A 23338-nucleotide genomic window follows, 5' to 3' on the forward strand; every position below is an offset into this window, starting at 1 on the left:
TCTCCTGCCTGCAGCCTGTTTCCGCCATCTTCGGCTCCAGTGGGCCTGCGCGGCCGCGCCCTCCCCGCGGTGTTCCGCCATCTTCAGCGCCCGAAAGGTAGCCGCGCGGGCACCCCTGAACCCCCCGCACCCGCCAACCTCCCCCTCGTGCTTTTAGACCTCCTGATTGTGCCAGTTTTTGGACCTCCTCTGTAGAAGCAGAGGTGGTCATAAAGAGTATTTTCCGGCGCTTTCAACTTTGAACATCTTTAAAGACGTGGTAGGGTTGGGGCTGGGGATTTAGCTCAGCGGTTCAGTGGCCTGCCTCGCAATTGCAAGGACCCCAGTTCGATCCCCGGTACCAAAAAAAAAAAAAAAAAAAAAAAAAAAAAGTGGTGGGAAAACTTATAGTAGAACTGAGTGGAGTTGAACCCTTTAGGAGGTCTGGGAACTCAGTCTGGGCCTAGCAGCTCGAGCTCAGTCTGCTTTGTGGGGTTCTGCCACCAGCTAGCTGAGATCAGGGGACTCGGCTCTGCACATGGCGGCACATATTGTGTATTATGACAGCAGTGATATAGTCTGAAAGAGGCCCCTTCAAACTCATTTTTGTTTCTTTTTTTTTTCCTTTCATTCCACTCTGCAAATTCTTTTTTTTTCTTTGTTTTCTTTCTCCAACTCAGTCTCTTACTCTACTATAGTATCCCTCATCTTCCTTTCTGTTTCTGCTCTTGTCCTAACTCAGATTTCTTCTTTTATTATTTTTTGTTTTCTTTATGCTCTTTTCTTACATCATTCTACCTCACTCAAGGGTTATTATACTTCTGTTTTGTTTGTTCTTTTTGAATTTAACAGTTTCCTGATGAATGTCTGGTCATTCTACGTCCTTTGGCTTCAAATGAAACCTTCTCTAATTCTTTTACTTATCTACTCCTCTTGTCTTAACTCTGTCTTAAGCCCCCATTCTAAATGGTAAATATCCTTATTGAAAAGTTTATTCACTGTAAGTATATTTTGGATTGCTTCTTGATTTTAATTTAATTTACATGGTTTGAAGGTGATACACTGATGACTACCATAAGTGGTCAGTTTGCAAATTGTGCTTCATTATATTGGTGCTGATTGTATCAATTAGGATATAGGATTGTGATTGATTCAGTGAGCTGTATTCTTCAGTATTATGAAAATGAGAATGTCTATGAGTCATTAGAGACCTATGGGCTGAAGCCCAACTATATCAGGAAGATTTAAGTAATAACCTAAAGGTTAAACTAAGGACAGCCCAACAACAGTAGTTAAAAATGAGAAAACGCTTAAGCAAGACACAGGGACAGACTTCCAGTTCACCAATGGCAAATAGTGGGGCAAATGAGGATGAAAAGCCTGACAGTGAATCATCAGGACACCCTGAACTCAAAGCACAGGAAGTAACAAAACTGATCAATCAGGCTCTAGAGAAATAAAAAACAGAAGTAATTTCCCAGATAATCATAGAGATGATGAGCAAAATGAAAGTTATAGTTTGTGACTTTAGAACAGAAACTGAGAGGAAAATGGATGAGCTCAGGACCATGATAGAAGCCATGAATGCCCAGCCTAAGAAAGAATTGGAAACAATAAATGCCCAGTACAAGAAAGAAATGGAATCCATAGGACAGATTCGAACAGATATTCAGGAGATCAAAAACTCCATTGAGAGTGTTCACAAAAGAATAAAAGAGTCCAAAGAAGAATCTCAGATATAGAAGATAAAATTGCAGTCAGTGACAGTGAAGAGAGGTCTCTTAAAAACAGTAGGGAATCATGAGAAACTGATACAACAACTCTTAGATGATACAAAGAAGAATAACCTAAGACTGATAGGAATTGCAAATGACTTTAAAAAGCTGTTCACAGAATTAATTCTAGAAAACTTCCCAGAGGGGAAGAATTTGACATACAGATAAGTGAGGCATATAGGACTCCAACTAGCCGTGATCAAAAAAAATCTACACCTAGACATATAATAATCAAAATCCCAAAAACCCAACAGAAGATCAAAATAATACTACAAGCAGTAAGAGACAAGAAACAAATTACATTCAAAGGAAAGCCCATGAGAATCACAGCAGACTTTTCAATACAAACCTTTAGGTTAAGGAGAGCCTGGAATGAGACATTTCAAGTACTAAAAGAAAACAACCTCCAACCTAGACTGATGTATCCTACAAAACTTTCTTTCAAAATGGATGGGGAAATAAGATATTTCCATGATAAAGAATGCCTGAGAAACTTTATGAACACCAAACCAGCACTACAATGAATTCTAAACAATATCCTAGAAAAAGACAATGAAGGTAACAACACAATGAGGCCCAACAGAGCAAATCAAATAGGCAAGCCAAGAAACTAAAAGGAAAAGGCGAAAAAAAATTACAATAATAAGTTAGTATATATTAGTTATAACCATCAATATCAATGGCCTCAATTCACCAATCAAGAGAAATAGACTGGCAGAATGGATTAAGAAGCAAAATCCAATAATATGTATACAAGACACATCTAGTGCAAAAAGAAGCCCATAGACTGAAAGTGAAAGGACAGAAAATTTCTTCATGTAACAGGAGCCCAGAAGAAAAGCAGGGGTAGCAATCTTATTCACAAAGTAAGTTTCAAACCTAAATTGAAAAAAACACTACATCCTTGTGAAGGGAACAATTCAAGAGGAAGAGATAACAATTTATTTTTAATTTATTGAATATGTGAGAAAGTACATATTTTTTTTTCCTCTTTTCTTCTTTTTTTCTTTTTTCTTTTTCTTCCTCTGATGCTGGGGATTGAACTCAGCACATTGTTCTGGCTAGGCAGGTGCAGCACTTCCGAGCTAAATCTCAGGCTTTACATTTCATATTTTTAAAATTTATCAACACATTAATTCTTGTCTTTATATGTTGGTCTGCCAAATTGAGTTATTTTGGTTCTCATTTTCTTTGCTTTTTTATTTGAGAATTTATGAAATCTTTATATATGAGTAGTATGAAAAGTATTAAGGTTCATCTGTCATTTTCCTTTCATCTCTGCTTTCTACAAACTTCCTTTTCTGTCACTACAGCTTGTTTGGTTGGAAACTTGTTAAGACAAATGTTATGTTATTAATATATCTTTGTACCTATTTTCTACTGATGATGAATGTTAATTTTTAAGTAAATTTTATTATAACTATACTTAAATAAATCATTAATATCATTTAGTATCTGGTACATATTACAAATTCCCCAGTTCCCTCAAAGATGATATTTGTTTTTTTCTCAAATCACACAAATCACCAACATTCCACACATCACTGCACTGTTTTATTATACCAAAGTATATATTGTATTGTAGAAAATATGCATTGTGTATATGTGTGGGGGGTATGTTTTTACACATATGTGTGCACTATTAAATGAGAAACATGATCATGAATGTGGTAGGATTGTGCACATTTGGCATATTGATAGTTTCTCTGGCAACCTTATGATTTCTCTAAATTATATGCTTGGCTTAATTCATAGTCATTCATTTAGGAAGAATATTACATATGTATTGGTGTTAAATTCTATCATTATGCTTCTATAATGAAAACAAGTATGGGATACAATAAAATAGAAACAGAAAAATCTGATTTTAAAAATGTAAATTCTTTTAGTTGCTTTTGGATTTCAAATATAAATATTTTTTTCTGTAGGAAGTTTTGATAGAAAATATAAGTGGTACAGTCAAGAAGCATATGATATTTATCAATAAAACCAAGGAGTTTATAAATCATAAAATTTTGAGGACAGTTTCTGAACTATAATATGTAACACTGTTTTACTTGTAATTACATTATTTCAAAAATATATAAGAAAATGAGAAAACATAATGTTTGAAGATCATATCAAACTAATAATGTATATCATTTATTAGTCTGTTACAAAAATTTTTGTTTATTTCATGTCCTTTTTTGCAGTCATATATATGTACATCTGAAATTTTTATTTAGTATCTTCATTTCTTGTTATCATGTATGTTTGCAATCTTTAATAAACAAATATTTAAACACGTTTTAAAAATTAAAAAAAAAAAAACAGGTGGAGGTGTGAAGAAATATTGATCCCCAAACTGGGGTAATTGACTACTTCCTTTTTTCCTGCTCCTTGAGAGGCACTGACGAGAATAGGTACCACATCGTATCAGAAAGCCTTTCACTAATTAGCTGCAGGAAAGTTGGGTAGAATTTATATATGTAACTTTTTTACTTGTAATTACATTATTTCAAAAATATATAAGAAAATGAGAAAACATAATGTTTGAAGATCATATCAAACTAATAATGTATATCATTTATTAGTCTGTTACAAAAATTTTTGTTTATTTCATGTCCTTTTTTGCAGTCATATATATGTACATCTGAAATTTTTATTTAGTATCTTCATTTCTTGTTATCATGTATGTTTGCAATCTTTAATAAACAAATATTTAAACACGTTTTAAAAATTAAAAAAAAAAAAACAGGTGGAGGTGTGAAGAAATATTGATCCCCAAACTGGGGTAATTGACTACTTCCTTTTTTCCTGCTCCTTGAGAGGCACTGACGAGAATAGGTACCACATCGTATCAGAAAGCCTTTCACTAATTAGCTGCAGGAAAGTTGGGTAGAATTTATTAGAGGAAAAAAAGTCAGAGGGAAAAAATTCACCTTTGCACAGACCTGTGCTTTACTGAAAAGAAACTCAAAAAGATTTAGGGAATGAGGAATCAAAGTATCTGGACCCTTCATAGAAAGATCCAACACATAAAGAGTTGTTGTTCACTGTGACTCAAAAGTTTCATCTGTGGACGTTGATTACCCTCTAGCTACCCTACCACTTAGAATCTATAATATTCTCCAACAGCAAGTTCTCTTTCTGTCTAAATCATTTTTTACAGTGGAAAAAAATGGCACTTTCTGTGCTGCCACCTTACCCTACTTTGCTGTTGCCCTGGTAACATCATGAGATAAAATGTGCTGCTGGGTCCACCTGTGCTGTCACAACAGATGGCATTGCCTTGGCACCAGAATGACATGGCCACTCTCTGGACCTGCCATGTGGACTGTCTGAGAAGTATCACTCTCAGGAAGGATCACACAAGGTCTACTTTGAATGAGATAACTTTTAATCACTAGACTGCTCTAGAACACATCTCTCTTCCTCCACGTCAATCAACACAGGCAGGGATACAGCATGGCCCTGGGTTCCTGTGGCCCATGCTGGGTATGGCTTACCATTTGCTTACTGTGTATTATTTATGATTTCCTGGTTTGTTTAGGTAGCCATACCTCACCACATTGACAGTCATGTTTGTGACTCACAATAGCTGAAACCATCTGCACTCCAGAAAAGGATCCAAATAGCTAGAAAACCATAGAAATCCCATTCAATAGCCAGAGATTTGTTCAGAGACCCAGGGCTGTAAGCGAATCAGCACACAGCATTTCTCCGGGGACTTATGGGTCCAGGATGAAGCACACGGCAATTGGGCTCAATCAGAACTCTAAGAATGTCTGTTCCATGGCTGGAGGAAAGGATCTCTTTCATCAGTGAGACAAGATCCAGGAATCATTTCACCATGGTGACAGTGACCAGGCTGGCTAGGCTGAAGGCAAGCCTGAGCCCGAAGCTGGCAGCCAGTCAAAGGGTGGAGCAGAGAAACAGTGGGATAAAGGAGTCGGAGCTCTGGGTCGTGCCTCTACTTCCCCAGCTGTGACATAAAGCATTCTGTTACTGCTTACCATAGTTAGGGGAAGGGCTTCCTGTTTCTTGTAACTGAGAACATCCTGACAGATACCGTTCTGGTACCCAACAACAGATATGTGATCTTGGATAATCCCTTTTATGTCTTCCTATGTCCGCTGTCCTACTGAACAATGAAGGAGTTGGGTCAAAGTCTCCAGATTGTCTTCTGCTCCTCTAAACTCCCATGTGTAAAGGGCATAGCATGGCTCTAGGCACTGAAAAGTATCAAAACAGAGTAAGAACTCAAGCTGGCTTCTAAGGCCCAAAGCTTTGAACAAAAGCATTACAACACATGCCGCATTTCAAGAACAGGCTCCTAGTGGTTTATCTGAAGGGCTGAGGGAGAGGCGCCCAAGTTTGCAGCCTCCTGCCAGGATAAGAATCACAAGGGGAGATGCAGAGCCTTTGGGGAGACCAGAGTTCCCAGAAGAGGTGTTTTCTCTGCTGTGCCAGTGCAGGGAGGGTGGTTGGTGGCTTTTCTGCCTCTTAACCAAAGGCCTGGGAAAATCTCTCATAAGGACTGTAGGAACCTGCAACAAAGGGAGATACAGCTTTGTTCCCAGGGAAACATTTGCTTGGCTACTGGCTCATTCAGCTGCCCCTTTACCCCTGGATGGGGAAGATGGGACTAGAAAAGAGCAGCTCTGAGAAGAGTCTGGAGTGAAGAGCCTTGAACTGACTCGAGATTTCACCTGAATCGGAGCGCACAGCAGGATGAACAAAAGTGGGGAGGGATTAGACTCCACTGAGTCACACAGTTGTGCAGAGGAGAGATGCCAGCAGCCTAGTGTGAGGACCTGAACCTCCGCCACACCTGACAGGAGGTCCACCCTGAAGACGCCCAGTGAACATTTATGGAGGAAAAGAGGAAATTGGGTGGTTAGTTCTTCTCACACACTCAGAAATGCACTTGGGGGAGATGAGGGGAAGGAAGGCCAATGCTCAGGTTTCTGGTACTGCTGCTCACTACGATGCAGCTCAGAGCCACACCTGACTTCCGTCTCCGCCCCTTTCTGAGTCTCCTGGTCATGGTTCCCACACACCCGGGCCTGAGCGCTGACTGCTTTGTCTCCTTAATGGTCTGTCGTGAAGACCCCTCTCCTCCCCGAGGAACAGATCCCAGAGACTTTCTAAACCTCCCACATAAGATTTGGGGCTATCCCGACACCCTGTGCATCTCTTCTTATTTATTCTTGATTGAATTCCTCACTCACTTTAGCCGAAGTCTCTTATTCATCCGATTTTATTTAGTACCCTTTACATCTCCCTGCATTCATTTCTAATGAATGCCTTTCCATTCCTGTCTTCCTATTCTTTTGTCTTAGCAAAGTTCGCATCCACTAGGGTGCTGTGCACTCTCTTTTCTGGAAAGATATCAGCAGAGCTATGCAGAGCGTAAAAAAATCCCTGATATGTTTTTAAAGACAAGAAGGTTTTTGAAGGGCTTAATCAGCATCCTGGTTTCAGTGATAAGGAACCCTAGGTCACAGAGGTTAAATGGCTTCTCCAAGTCCCTAGAGCTACTTCATAGTAAGCCAGGACCTGGAACAGGATATCCTAGTAGACACCAATGCTGTGTTGTTGCTTTTTCCCAACTCTGAAAACAAAGCAAAACAGACCTTCTGAACTTGAGCCCATTCACAGTTCCATGATGAAAACATTGATCATCGTCCTAGTGATCTTCTCATTGTTTTCTGAACCTTTGGCCACAGATTCGGTGTAGGATACTCTACACCAGTGAATGGCATGTTTATATATAACACATAAGAAAAGAAGTAATTAGCATGAAACAAGACACAAGCAATAACAATTATACATATTCTGTGCACCACTCCCAGAATTGGGGATTCTTAATACAAACAGGGACCATACAAGAGGTCCTTGCCTATGTTAAACTTTTTATTTGAGTACTAAAGATTGAATCTGGGAGTGCTCTTTTCTGCGTTTTGTTTTGAGTGTTGTGTTGTGTTGTGTTTTGAGACAGGGTCTTACTAAGTAGGCCAGACTGGAGATACAGTATGGCCCTCCTCCAGCCTCCTTAGTAGCTGCAAATACGTGATGTCACCATGCCCAGCTGTGCCATATGTTTTAATAGCCCATTGATGTGCATCTTACTTTTGGTTGATTGATGATTCCAGTTCTGGAATGGAACCCAGGCCCTCATGCACACATTATATATACCGACATCCCTAGGTCTTATTTATTTATTAATGACAAAACAACCACACTGAGGAAAATATTATTTCTGCTTTTTTAAAAGACAGGACTCATGTTCAGATAAAATAAATATTTCCCTCAAATTCATCACCAAGAAATTCTGGAGCAGGTCTACAACTCCAGTGCGTCCTGTCCCTGCCATCTTAGCCCTTCGTGCCCAAATCGGATTAACCCTTACTGAGAGCATTCTCTTCTCCTGTCTGCACAGTGTCATCTCCAGCTTCATCCAGAACATCTCAGGCTTGGGCAGACTTCTGTTTTGAGAGGAAGAGCTTCTGGATTTGAAGAAGTCTGTGTTTTCTTTCTAATTTTAGATCCCCCAAATTAGCCTTCTAGAAACATCCATTGAGTTCATCTGCAAACCTAAGTAGGCTAATTCTTGGCCACCACTCTTCAAGGTCTTCCATCTTCCCAGTCCTGAGTCTTCATTTCTTCGGGGAAAGCATCCAGTATTCTCTCAATTATTATTAATAACACTCTCCTAGAAAGGGTTCTCCATGGGTGACATTTTGCATGCATTGCATCGCCAGTGTTGCTGCAGAAACACAGCATCCAGAGCAGGACTCAGCAGTCCATTCGTAGCCTGTTTGCACCTTGATATGAGATCTTAATGAATGCAACCTAGGTTGATGAGCTTTTCCATCCAGATCCCAAAACACTGAAGACAGATTTTCTGAGCACCACTCTACAAGACTTAAGAACACTCAAGGAACTCTCCAAAACTTGGCTAACAGCACTCCAGGGGCACCCAATTCAAAGGGAGCACAATTAACATGCAGTCAGATGCAGCTGCATTGAATCTCAAGTCCCAGCAATATGGGCTTGTACCAGAAATCACAAGCCAGTTGGCCTGCAGTTGCTCCTGCCGAGTTAACTGCAGAGCCACACCGTGCTGTGGAATTTTTGCCAGCATCTGTGCTGAGATACGCATTGACCTTCATCTGCTGCCATTCCTAGGCACACCCAGTTAGTGGTACATAAATGGAAAGAATTGCACATGTGAGACTGGACCATACACAAGAAATGCACTTCATTCTTCTGCCGAGTAGTAAAAGCAGAACGTGCTTTTATTTTCATGGGTTCTTAGGGCACTGCTTGAGCTTTTCTCTTCCACAAAGTGGAGAATCAGCAACAAGCTGGAGACTCATGTTATTCTACATCTTTGATAATCAAGAAAGACAAGGAGAAGTAGAGAACCTTCCAGCCAACACTGAATAACACAGATTGCTCTTTTGCTTGTATAAGAGTAGTGTCTGATAAAAGAAACCTTTCTGCTTTGCATGTCACAGCCAGCAAGCACTGTCTAGTTGCACATTTACAATAAAAAGGCAAGCAGCATGAGAAACTGTACCCGCCACCCTAGTCCATACTATAGATAGTGCTGCATGACATTTGGATGAATAATTAAATGAGTCAGTAGAATTAAGCCTATATGCGGTTGTGGTTGGCTGGAGTCATGAACTCTGGGCATCTCTTGAGGAGTGGTCTAGATCCTTTATCAATGGGATGGTCTTTAGATTTTTTTTTTTTTTTGCTGCCATTTCCCATTAGCAATACCCGTAACTTCTGTTCCCACATGAACAGATTCCCCAGTTTCATAAATTACTTGGATTAATTGGATGAACTAGGGTTCTCCATGCAGACAATTTGTTCCCCTATCTTAGGAGAGACGAGGTGATCAAGAAGACCTTTGTAGTGGGCATGTTGGTTCCTCTTATTCCCTACAAGGCAAGAACAAGTATAACCAAATGATATTTTACAAGATAAAGAAGGAGGAAATATACACAAAGTACTGAAACACAATCAATGTCTAGTCTAAAGAGTATCTGACAAAACTTTTGGATGAGGGGGAAGTAAATTACCTGGTAGATTTTGATGAGATCAAAGAAACTTAAATAAGTTGTTTCTAATAAAAAATTTTATATGGCTCTGATACATGCTGTATGCAAGTAAGATAGAACATCATGCAACCCAATTTTATGCATTTTAGAGTATTCTAGAGTATAAATAGAATTATCCAATTGCACAGAGGGCTAGAGGGAGAGACAGAACTTAAACTTGGGCCTTTTGATGCCAGTCTGGCGCAGCAGGCACCCAGATTAATATTTACAGGGCCGGGGCTGGAGCTCAGTGGCCCTGCATCTGCCTCGAAAGAACAAGGTCCTGAGTTCAATCCCTGGTACCCCCCCCAAACATTTACTGCTCTTTAGATCTCCATGGGCATCAGTCTGTGAAATCCATAATTAAGTTCTATCTCAAGTTAAGGCTGTATCTGTGTTACTTTATCAAAATACAGTTTATTACGATCACTTATTATTTTGTAACCGGAGAAGTCACTCGATACTCCACAGGCTGAGGGCCAGTGTGCGATGCTGTCCTAGTTGGCATTTCCGAGATGGGCCCTCCTCAGAGGCGACAGGTGAGCACAGACCAGAACGTGAAGAGAGGAAGAGAACCCAGCACACCCCAAACCTGGCAGTGTCCATAACGGACCCCTCACCTCTGTCCCGCCAGTCGCGGCAGCTCCTTCCTTGACAGTGGTGCTGTTTTGCAGCTGAGGACATGACTTGAGCTTGCTCTTGTCATCCTGAGCACATCTCCTGTGCTGCCATTTGCTCGGTCCCCTTTGCCACCACGAACTCCCATCTCTCCTCCCATTGGCATGTTCACACTAGTGACCTGTCCCTCCGGATTTGGCCCTCCAATTTTTAAACTACCAAGAACTAGTATGTAAATGCCTGGTTTTTAGATGAAACAGTCCTCTCTCTGGCAGGATCTCCAGTTCTTTTGATAACAGGGGTCCCCTTCTCAGGTGGGGTCCTGTGTAAAACAGATCACATAGCATGCATGGCAGCAAACAACAGAGCTGGTCTGAATAAGGCAGGGGTGCAGGACCCCAGGTCTCACTGTGCTCAACTCCACACTGCAGCCCTCAAAGCCCTGCAGCCAGGTCCCTTTGGAACAAATAGAAAGAAGGTGAAGTTCACTGAGAGTGATTTAAAAAAACAAAAAGAACTGATCAACACTCATTCTTGGAAAGTGCTCCAAGTGAGGTCACTCTGCATTTGAAGCTCAGACTTCTGAGGATGCTCTCACCGCAGCTGCTGTCAGTTTTTCTTGGGCCCACTGCTGCGAGTGCCCAACTGCCACTTCAGGAGAACAACCACAACCAGAAGGCAGCCCTTCTTCTCCAGGGTAAAATCCAAACTCCTTAGCCCTACATCCATGGCCCTAAGCTCAGCTCTAAACTGTTGCCTTCGTTCTGTCTCCGCCTCTCTCCAGCCCTTCTCCTCGTCTGCCAAACTGGCCATCACGCCCCGCACTTCCTCTTCAGGACGGAGATCCAGTATCATTTCCTCCGGAAATCCAGTCTTTCGTACTCTCTCCTTCTCACAGCACACTGGACACAACACAATCGAAGTTGCTTGACTTCTAACGAGACCGTGCAAAGCCCGGTGAAAGGAGAAGCCACAGTGGACTTATGAGTACATTCCATGGCCCGCCTCTGTCTGCCGCATGGTTGGCATTTATAAAACTTTGAGGAAGAATGGGGCAAAACCCTCTCTGCTGAACCCGGAACCCTTTCTGTCCCATGGTACCGCTGACGATGAGAGCAGCAAGATGGGGAAACAGCAGGTCCTCGGTCCCTGGGTCACACAGGCCCTGTTCCAGCTCTGATTTGCCTCCTGCTTGCTCTCTTACCACGATGGCTTCACTCAGCTTTCTCCAGCCCCAGACCCTCCATCTTCAGAATGAGAATAGTAATGACACCAACTGCATTTCCCACGAGGTATGAGGTCAACATAAGAAAACATCTGCGATTTTAAAAAATATTAATTACCTACTCTAGGTAGAGAGTAGGGATAAAGTTAAACCAGGAGGAAAACAATTTAAAAGAGGAAGGAAAGAATGAGAACATCTCGTGAGGGGTTTTTGGAAAGAAGTATATAGCAGTGGTGTCTGAAATGAAATTTTGAATATGTTAAGAGATTAGTCAGTAGCCTCCTCGTAGTAGAACAGAGAAATTGACATTAATTCTCTAATGTCCATATCAAAAACAAAATTCTGGTAAAATGATTGATATTGTGTGGTGATAAAGAACAAGTTTATGTTTGAAATCCAGCATAGGACTGTTTAAGCCCTTCCTTCTGTATTTCTCCTCCCTTTAGCCTCACACCAGCCTTTAGGAACCACTTCCCCTTGTACTCCACTTCTCCTCCTCACCACCTGAGAGGGGCTGACGGGTCCGTGACCACGTGGGCCCACGTCCGGCGGGGATGTCCCTGGCAGAGCACATTGCTCACTCTGTGGCCAGCAAGCAAAGGAGAAAGGAGAAGGGGAGGGGTCCCCAAACCCCCTTGAAGGGTTATTCCAGTTACCTCAGAACTCCCACAAGGCCTCTCTTCCTGCAGGTCCATCGCTCCACCCAGAAGCACCTCCTCGGGGACTAAGACAGGCACTCGGGCCTCAGGGAACACCCAGGTCTGCACTGCAGCAGAGAGGGACCCGTAGCAGACCCCTGGAAGCAGGAAACAAGAGCCAGCTATTGGCGTAATGAAGTGTTGCCGTGAGTTTATATTCCAAATTCTTATTTTCTGTGTTACATGTTTACTATGTTTTAAATGTATGCTCTAAAGTCAAGTTGGAATTTCTCATTTATGAATTAAGCTGCTTTCTTGCAATCGCCATCGTAGTTCTATTTTACCTAAGGAGAGATTGATTATAAGTGACTGAGGTGTATGACTCTTTTCATCCTGATAGAAAGAACCCAGTGATGAAGAATAGCTTCTTTCTGCTTTTCTGCATGATTGTGTGAGCACATGGGATGCCTCAGCCAGAGTGGAAACACGGAAGGCAGCTCAGTCCTTAGTAAGAATATTATCTTCCAGCCGAGGATTTAGCTCAGTGGCACAATTCCTGACTCACAAGCACAAGGTCCTGAGTGCAATCCCAGGTACCACAAAAAAATAAAAAGAACATTATCTCTGCACTGGCAAAGGATGGAAGAGTTTCCATTAAGATGTCTTCTTAAGTAAAATGACAAATCCATTATTGCTTAAGCCACTCTCAAGTCCTATTTTCCTCCTCCAGCTGAAAATATCTTGAGAACTACAGTAACCTTTTGCTGAACCAGTTATATGACTAACAGAGAATCATTTAAAACTTCCCTCATGCGATGCTGAAAGAATAGTGGCAATGCCACCCTCAATTTTGCCAGCAATTTTTTAAATAAAACAGAAAATAAGCACAAAGTCTCAACAGTCTAAACTCCCCAAAGAATTTCCAAAATATAAAGACCTTAAAATGTAAAGATACATAATTTAGCTGACATCAAATGCAAAGTCTGTTAAGTTTGCCCATATAAAAATTTAAGCTTCTAAACATGACAAATAGTTCCACAATTAAAATTCAAGAGCACAACAACAAATTAAGAAAAATATATATATATATAAAGTGTTTTTAAATACAATATGATATTTTCAAGCTCATCAGTATAAGATGTTAAAAGGAAAAAAATGGCTAAAAGTGTACCAATTTAATAGGTGCAAATAGTCAACATTAATGCAGTAAAAATAAAGGCACCAGGTAATGTCTTTTCTTGATAACTATCATGATTTTAATGTTGCTGAGGGATTAGTGAAGTGATTACCTTATAAACTAATGCAAGTATGTTACAGATTTACCTGATAAAAATTTCACAACCAATAACAAAAGTTAAAAATGTTAATACCCTTTGACCCAGTTATGTTGCTTGTGGCATTTCACTAAGAAAATAATCAGAACTGTGTACAAAAATACAGTACATGCATCAACTTCTGCTGAGTGTCACCGATGGTCAGGCTCTGTGAAGTGTAGGCATCGTTTAACGACTTGGGCTAGGACCACAGCTGCAGGACTCCTTCTGCCTGGCCTGGGAGTGCAGTGAACCATCTGCAGGAGCATCGTGGACATGCTAGCTCTTGTGATATGTTGTCTGGGTCTGAAGTTCTCTGATAACCACTCAGGTCATTTCACTGTGAGAAACTCTGCAACGGCAGACACACCAAGGCCCTTGTGCACTGAGAGTCAAAGCCATTAAAACGCAGTCTGTGAAAATCTGTACAAACATAGAAAGCACCATGTCTGCTATTAGTGTGAAGGGTGTGACACTGTCAGAGTCCAGGCAGGTCCCAGGCTCGCTGTCCTTGTATCTATAGTGACATCCTCACACTAAGCCTATTGATCAGATTTTTCATTCATCTGACTGTATTGTAAAAATTGCCTTTCCTTTTATGACTAGCTTTCTGCATGTTTTAGAGAGGGAAATAAACTACATCAGAGAAACACACTTTTTTTACTACTATATATGTTGTAAAATATATGGTAACTCCATGGTAGCTGCAGATTTTAAGGGAAAAACAAACAGAAAGGTAATTGAAAGGTAGATTGGGAACAAGGGAATAATAAAACAGAGGAGAGCCATAATGAGAGTTATCCAATTACAATTCTGTGGGGAATAAGAAATGATATCCCCATCCAAGGCTCCATCACAAAAGCATTTGTTTCAGGCCTGCAATTCGTAAATCACTATTCCAATCAAAGGTTTAAATGAGTCACAATAGGTGGTATGTAAACAGTCCCTTAATGAAATGAACCATAAAAATGAGATAAATAGTTCTAACATCAACTAAAATGCAGTCTGTCCCTTGTTTTACCTTTTTATGGAGTAATGAGGAGGTCTGGTGATGGATGAGGCAAAGCATTAACATTTCATAAGAGGTGGTGGCCAGGCCCTTGAACTTTCCATCAGAGGTCTGACTGTATGGAGTCAGTGGGTAGGGAAAAAAAACCATGAATCAAAGCCCACACCCTTATTACACACATAAGCACAATAGATCTTCACTTACAGTGTATCTTTCTTAATTTTAAAAAAATAATTTTAACAGTTATTCGATGGCTTTTTAAAGATTACTGAAGGGAAATTGTTTTTTAAAATATGATTTAAATAAAATACAAAAAAGTTTAAATAAAAACATTAAACATCAAAGAGTAATACAAGGGCACAGAAATAACTGATTGCTGTCTTGTGTATTTTATTGCAATCTTTTATGCTTTGTATGCACAGGTATATAAATCTATTGCAAAATAGGAATGATTCTGTCTCTAAAATGTATATCCTGCCTTTTTTATGCTGCTGGTTATCTTAAGCACAAAACCCATAAATTTGGTTGACTAAAGTATTTAGTCTTTTAGAAACAGCAAATTACAAGAAAGATTTGAGGACTATTAAAGGGAACTATATTCTCAAATGTAAAATAAATTTCTGAGGTTTTAGTCATTTGGGAAAATAAATAAGAAAAATCTCAGGCTAGAAGGGTAATTCAGCCTTGTATAAGTTTCTTCCATGATATCCTTGTTAAAGATACCTCAGTGATGCTGCCCAATGGACCTTCCCATTGTCAGATGGTTCTTCTATGAGGGCAGTACTGGAGTCTATAACAGAAAATCTAATCACGTCCTAAGTAAGTTATCTAATTGCTAGCAGGTTCTCTACCAAGTGCTGATTCAAGACCTAAGTTCCTTCCATCTTTAACACATAGTTTTAAATGTTTCCAGAATCGTTAACACCAAGCCAGGGGAGGAAAGAATGTGGGAGAGTCCTTTGATGAGAAGGGAAGCACATGGCCTCACCTAGCTGCAAGGGAGTCTGGGAAATGCTATTCAAATGTTTGTCTGGATGTGGAGAAACAGGTTTGGTAAATGGCAAGCCAATCTCTATTTCAGTTCTGTTCATCTGAAAGTTTATTCTAATCAGGAGCCAGAATTCCACACAGATTGCTCCTGACTCTGCTCCAAACTCAGCATAAAATAATTCTTATACCTCTTCTCCAAGAAAATTATCAAATATTTAAGGAATGATTTCTTACTTTTCATATCTTATTCAATCTACCCCATTGTCTTCAGTTTCTTCACATTACGTTACTATCAAAGTATGATTATTTGGAGCCATTTGATAAAGAAACAAGCAAATTCACATAATTCCCTATTCCCTGAAGTTATGAACATAGCTGATATGCATAATAAAATTGTTCAAGCACCTGTAAATTATATAGGCTCACAAGCAACACAGGTAGCACACATTTAAAATACATATCATGAAATAAGATGTTAGAATGGGGATCATTTGCTCTTGGTATCAACTCAGTCACCAATGCTATAGATACCAGGATCTCAAAATGAGCTTCAGACAGAGTGTCCCACTCCGTAAGTTCCCTGTAATGCAGATTTGTAAAGAAAATGACTGAGAAGCTAATCAAGGTCTCTTGAATCCCTCAGCAAAATCCAATATTAATAACAAGATGAAATAATATATAGTGGGAAAGGTGACCTCCTTGAGTGAGGCATCTGCCTTGCTGTAAGTCACCTCTCACTCAAGCTCTGGACAGAAGTGAAGTTGCAGCCTTCTCACATCAAGTCTAGGGAAGGGGTTTTCAAAAGATTCATCTGGAGAATCCATCTGTCTCCTGCAGTTGGGAGATGCCACGAAGACTGGTGTCTGGGATAAGTGGGCTGGAGGCTGAGGAATGGGAAGAGTTTGACTAATTAGATACCCAGGGCCAGATAAACAGTTTGGCATCGGGATCAGCCCCTGCTGCAGTTGGTCAGGGAAAATGAGTGATAATGTTGCCTATAAACCGTGTGTGGGCCACACCAAAGAGTTTCTTGGTTTTAACCAGTAAAGCCACCTGGAGAAGTAGGAAGGCATCGGGAAGCTGAGATAATCACAAGTCTTACCATGTAGAAAAAGGATGGACAGCCCAGAGAGTGGAAGCAACACAGCACCTTCACAGAGCCCCCAAATGCAGTCCAAGAGGAAGTCAGCCTTGGCCATCTATCCAGTCCATCCAGAGGTGTCAACTCAATCACTACTGGGGCCTAAGGCATAAAGCTACACAAACAGGTAAAAACTGGCCTAGCCTCTGTCTCACCTCCCCAAACGTTGCAAACCACAGACTGTCCTTACTATAAAACAAAGATAAAGGTGGAGAAAGAGAAGGCTCAGAAAGGTCGTATCAGGATTACCTTAGCTGCCAGCATGTTGAACTCATTTGACAGCATGGAAATGTAGTATCTCGACAGTGAGTCCAGAAGTCCTCAGTCAGGGCAAGTGTTGGGGCAGCATCGTGCCATTCACACCAGGCCCCTGTTATTCCACCTTTCCATTTGGCCACCTACAGCACCAGCTGCTTCCTGTTTTGGTGATGTTCGCCAACCCACACCCACTATGCAAAGGAGAGAAAAGCTGCCTTTTGTTTCTCAGAGGCCACCTGTTTAGACCAGAGGTTCTTGGTTAGCTAGGACTGTAACTTCCGCAATCTCACATGGGAAATACAGTGGTCTGGAGAGCATTTTGGTTGTCCCGACTGCAGGGACACTGGTGCAGGATTGCACATCCCTCAAGGAGCAAGATACAGAGATACAGAGCGGCAGTGGAGCTGAGGCTGAGCACCCTACATTAGACTAAAGCTTCATACGGCCAAGAAAAGTGCATGGCCCCAGCGTTAGCAGAACACCTACTGCAGAGAAGGTGGGTGGTAAAACCTGCTGAAAGAATTGGTGAGATAAATTTGATCCTCGTGATGTTCTGTGATATACACAAGGTCGGTATCTGTGGAGGTTCAGAAAGGCCTAACCTCAAAGCAGTCACAGAATCAAGATTCAATCTCAGCTTTTCTAAGAATGCCCAGTGGTGTTTTCTTCTCTTCTCCATGCTTCTCTGCCCATATAGATCTTGGTTTAAGACTTCCTTAAACCAGATTCCAGGGACCAAGGTTCCAGTTGCCACACACAGACCCTTAGCTCCTAACACCAAGTCTCCTTGTCCACATGCAACCTCTCTCTGGGCCCAGGACCACGTTCACCTCGCCATCGTTGGGGCATCTGTGGCTGCACAAGAAGCTTGTAAAGCGAGCATAGTCTTGTCTATGATGCAGAATGGAGTCTCAGTGAATCTCCTTTTCCATACAACTGGAAATTATGTGGTAAATGGCAACTTGGTTGAGCCATAGTTAAGGAAGACAAGGTGTTTGTTCTCTTGTCCTGAATTTGATGATTCCCGTGACAATATTTTCCTACAAAAATCTTAGGTGAGTGTCCAGGGTCTGAGTTGGTTACCTGAAGACATCAGTACCTGAGGATTAGGAAGAACCAATAAGAAAGGATTGCCGAGAGCAGAGACTTCATGTGTTTCAGCACCCCAGCCTTCACAGGAGACTGCTGGTGTGATAGGATAACATGCTGCATCATGCTTAGCATGGTAGCAGTTAAATCGGTACACGCTTCCTGTATCCCTTTTCACTCCTGGGCTATTAAATCTCCATTCATTTTATGGCAAAAGGGTAAAGTTTGGGGAAATGCTCACATCCTGTTTTCAGTGGTATTAAAGGACCTTAAAAAAGAGCCTTACAACAATCAAAAGACTCCAACTGCTACCTTTCTCTTCATGTTTACTGGAAATTTCCATGATTATTGAAATGTAGATGTTACTACTTAAAAGAGAAACTCAGACAGCTTCTTTAAAGGGTCACAAGGACAAAGAAGAGGTGGAATTGAGTCTCATGGCAAACGGGGATTGAGCCTGTTTTGTATAACCACGCACTAGGTACTTGCGATAACTAAGAGAAACCCTAGACTTTGTTCCACCTCCAGAAGTTTAGAATATTCGAATTTAAACTCTCATGGGGTGTACAGGTAAAAACTTGTGTAAACCTAAAACCAAGTTACAGAACTAATAATGGAGACAGGTATAGAGTGGTTTCATTTGAGGTTTCTGAAATCAGATCAGATGTGACATAATTGTTAAAGGATGCACAGTGTTTAGGTAGAATGGGATCCCGATGGATTGTCCAGGTCACTTTATTGAAAAGAATTTGTTTGTGGAATTCGAAGTTGATTTACTTGTTTCTAAAACATACATAATTCCAGGAAATGACTCATCATTTCTTGGTGTATTCTATTTGAATTGAGATTGCAGAAAATCTCCTTTTTTAAGAAAAACTTTCAAGGTAAGCCCATACATACACAGTCACGTACGCTGCATGATGCTATCCGTACAGAGTGACAGAGGCCCCTCAAGAACGGACCACCCAGTGACATCGTAGTTGTCTCCATTTATGTAAATGCCTTCTGTGATGTTCCCGTAATAAAGTCACCTAAGGACACACTTCTTAGAATGTGTATCTATTGCTAAGCAGTGCATCACCGTGTCCCATCCATCATTTCCTGTGGTTCTTCCTACCCAAGGCCTAGCATCTGAGTGGCTGCTAAGTATCAAGACGATCGTGAGGTAACAGCTCCAGTCTGTGGGTCTCACTGTCCCTAGAAAACCAAAGAATCACTTCCCTGGCCCCTGCTTCCTCTACAGCTCTGTCTAGCTGGCTTTACCCCTTGAACCTAGGATGTCAGTCCCATCAGATGCATGTTGATCTCACTCCTCTTTAGCCAGTGATGTCTTTCCAAAGCTCAGATTTGAAGATACCACTACCCTGATTTCAAGATCCACACTGTGTGTACCAACAGTCTCCAGGGATGTGTACATTGTGAGTCATAAAAACATTCCAAGGAGAACACAAGCAAGGGTAGCTTTATAATAATTGATTTTCGAATATGCAACTTCCGTTTCCACTTTTTGTCAAAAGCAATGTACTTGAGATGGACCCGTGGGCAAAGGAACCTCTTCAATTGTCTCCTTGCTACTTAAAAAATAAAAACAAAACAAAACAGAAAATCAAGCAAACATCACAGATCTTCTGAACTGCTTTGGGAACTTCCTCTTGTAAACATCTGTGGATACCAAAAAGGAAATTGAGATGTTAGTGGAGAAAGTGAGTATCTGTTGAGTGAGTAACAAATTCTATTGCAAATCTGATAGGTTTCATATCCTTCATTTGCAAAAATTGAAGAATATAACCTAAAATGTTAGCTAATAAAGTTTGAGATTGATCATTATGCAATTTTTAGACATGTAATTGATAAAGAATTCCAAAAACAAGAACTAAGGGACATTGCTCTCACAAAAACTTCCATTTTCATCCACTTTATTTTCCTCAGAATGTACAGTTTTAGATATACAAAAGGGATAGAATTAATGCTGATCTTTGACCCATTCTAACAAAAAATAATAGTTATCTATGGATTTTAAACTAACATTTTAAAAGCCCTTATTCTTTGTATTGAAAAATTCAATGTCAGGGAAATTATAATGTTTATTAGTTATTGAAATTTATATTTACAGCTTTTGACAGACTGTACATAGTCTATTGAAATTTTGAATAGTTTTGCTAACCAAATATGTTCACTAATTTACAAAAATGTTTTCATGCTTCAATTTTTCAAGTGTATTTTTAATTTTAGGCATTTGTATGAAGAATTGAGAAATAATCCTGTGCTACTAAAATAATTGTAATGATAATACTATCAAGAAGAACACTAAAAATTTAAGGTTCCAAAAAATGTTAAATTTTTTTTTTCTAGGAAGTAAGAGGGAGTGATCAACTAAATACTTTCATAAATAAAAGTAGTTATCAAGTTCAAATTCTGAGGGACACTGCTGTGTAAGAATGAGGTTTCCTACAAACAGAATGGAAATGACCCTCCCATAGTCTGACATCTTGGAAGGAAGTCCAATCCCGGGGCAAAGGAGGCAGGCCAGATGGTGTCCTTTACAATTGTTTAGGAAACATTTTTCTTCTTTCTGATAGAGATCCCATCTCAGTTTAGCTGGTAGCTGCTTGTATTTTGAGTCCCAGAAGAGTTGAGGATAATTAGGATATCACTGATAATACTGGGGCTTGGGAGAGGAGATAAATTGTCTCCTGCCAAAATTAATAAGGGCCTGGTGATAGAGCAGCCCATGCCTGTTTGAAAAAAATATTCTTTTAAGCAAGTCCTAAGAACACTTTATTCATCAGAAAGAACAACATGATCACTTCCAAGTATCAGTTCCTTGCAATATAAAACCACACACTTTACATATAAAGGGTTAAATAGAGGAAGAGGTAATATCAGGTATTTCATAACAAATTAACTCATCAAGACAACTTTACTTCTTTCTCGGGGAAGTATCTTTCTGGGCCTCAGTTTCTTAATCTGTGAAATGGAGACAATAATAGTACCTCTTTCACAGGGCTGTTCATGGAGATTAAAAGAAGATAGTGGGTACAAAATACTTAATGCCTGGAGTATCTTAAACACTCACTCAGGTCAGTGTTTATTCCAAGAGCAGCCCCAGATTCCTGACCTAGGTCACTTGTGAGCAACTTCAAAGACCTCTTCTCCAGGAGGGAGCAAGGGAGAGGGTGGCTGCCTGATGGATGGGCACCTGCGTCTTCAGCTGAGCTCATTTGTGTCTAGAGATACTTTCAACAAAGGAAATGATGTACGGGAAGGCTAGACCACTTCACCACGCATGGACAGAAAACTCCACCTGACGCATGGTTTAGGGCGGACAGAGGCACTTTAAATGTAACCCACAGGTGAGAGGAGCTGGTCAACAGAGCTGCTATCTCAAGCACTTGAGATCACAGCGAGGTTTTTATAGTTTCTCAGAGTAAGTAGCTTAGACTTAGGCGGGGAAGGAAATATGCATATGTACATACAATACATACAAATTGAAGACTGGAATTAAATAAAAAAAATATTTTAAATGATGTACTTACTGTTCACATAAAATGTGAGAAACCTAAAAATAAATCTAATAAAGTGTGTAAGATTTTCAGGGAAAATTAATTAAAGTTTTATTGAAAGAAGACTGAATAAATTAAGACTGAATAATTAGACTGAATAAATGTTCATAATTAGACTTATTAGATTTATGATGTATCACCTGCTCCCCAGATCACTCTATAAACGCCCAAAAGATGGAAAATAAAACGTCAGCCAACATTTTGGTATCACTTGATGTAACTGTTGCTTTGTCCACCCCTCAAAATCATATAACATATGAAGATTTTAACATTAAAAGTATTTGGAGAAAGAGTCTTTAATGAGTGACGAAGTTAAAGTAAGGCCCTCAGGGTGGGCCCTGTCACAGCATGACCAGGGTCCTTACAGGAAGAGGACACCGGAGACCGCTGAGGATGGAGACTCTCTAGGGAGACGGTGACCATCATGAAGCCAAGAAGAGAAGCCAGGGACAGATTCTCCTCTCACGGCCCTCAAAAGGAGCCAACCCTGACAGTTCCTTGATTGGGACTTCATCTCCCAGAACAGTGACAGGATAAATATCTGCTGCCTAAGCCATCCCGTATGTGGAACTTGCCACGGCAGCCCTGGCAAGCTCACACCCTCGGTAGGAACAAAGAGGAACCAAGGAACGTGAACAGGCAAGGCTACTTTCAAAAGCCAAAACAAAATGAAACACAGTGCCGCAAAGGACGTTCATTTTATTCAAAGCTATGTCAGCTGAGACAGCAGGTTTGGGTACAAAGTGTCAGCCAGCATTCCGTCACTATAACTAAGTGTCTGAGTTAACTGACTTTAAAGAGTAAAGCTTCAAGTGGTTCGCAGTGTGGGAGGTTCCACCATCACCGAGTGGCTTCTTGCCTTGGGATTCCGGTGGGGTTGCAGATGGCAATGTTGGGGAGCGTGTGAGAGAAAAACTAAGAAGCAAAAGAGAAAGAGAGGCCATGGTCCCACAGTCTCCTTGGACACACACTCCCAGGGACCTAGGATGCCCATAAGATGCCACCTCCTAAAGGCTCCCCTCACTGGGTACTGAGCCTTTAAATCATGGGTCTTTGGGGACATTTATCCAAACCACAACAGAGGCAAACAGACTGCCAGGGGAGAGTGGAGAAGCAGAAACAGAGCCTGCTTTAAGGACAGATGAAAGATGTTGGAAAAAGCCTTAGTAAAGGGCTGGGACAACTGATGTTATGTGGGAAAATGAAATTAAATTCTTACCTCGCATGATACATAAAACTCAGTGCCAACTGAATTGGAACCCACAACATAGGGAGAATACATTCAGAGCTCTAGAGTATATTGGAAAATATCTTAATGCACTCAGGGCAGGAAGAGGTTCATTAAACAAGATATAGAAGTCATAAACATGTAGAAAACACAAAGGCATTATCACTGGTCACACCTGTTCACAAAAGACAGCAGAGCGTATGGAAAGATACCTTGTATAGCAGAACAAATATTTACAAGACACATAACCGACTAAAGAATTGTTCTTGAAATATACAAGTAAAAATTATAAATTGTTTTACAGCAGAAAACCAACCATCTAAAAGGGCAAACTATATGACTAGACACATTTCAGAAGGAAGAAAACCTCACACCCACCTCTAATTTGCATTCCAGGAAAATGAAAATTAAAGCCA

At 40.6% G+C, this 23338-nt stretch overlaps 1 long non-coding RNA gene across 1 annotated transcript in view; it reads left to right on the forward strand.

Moving 5' to 3' along the window:
* The first annotated feature begins 20 nt into the window (after window positions 1-20).
* LOC104848885 overlaps window positions 21-23338 on the forward strand; it is a 28734-nt gene continuing 5416 nt past the window's right edge. The window contains exons 1-2 of the long non-coding RNA XR_776573.1: window positions 21-97; window positions 12383-12537. This is a non-coding gene — a long non-coding RNA (uncharacterized LOC104848885). The remainder of the gene's footprint in view (window positions 98-12382; window positions 12538-23338) is intronic.

Source organism: Fukomys damarensis, unplaced genomic scaffold, assembly GCF_012274545.1.
Source record: "Fukomys damarensis isolate Sample0158 unplaced genomic scaffold, DMR_v1.0_HiC HiC_scaffold_33, whole genome shotgun sequence".
In the NCBI taxonomy this organism is placed as follows: domain Eukaryota; kingdom Metazoa; phylum Chordata; class Mammalia; order Rodentia; family Bathyergidae; genus Fukomys; species Fukomys damarensis.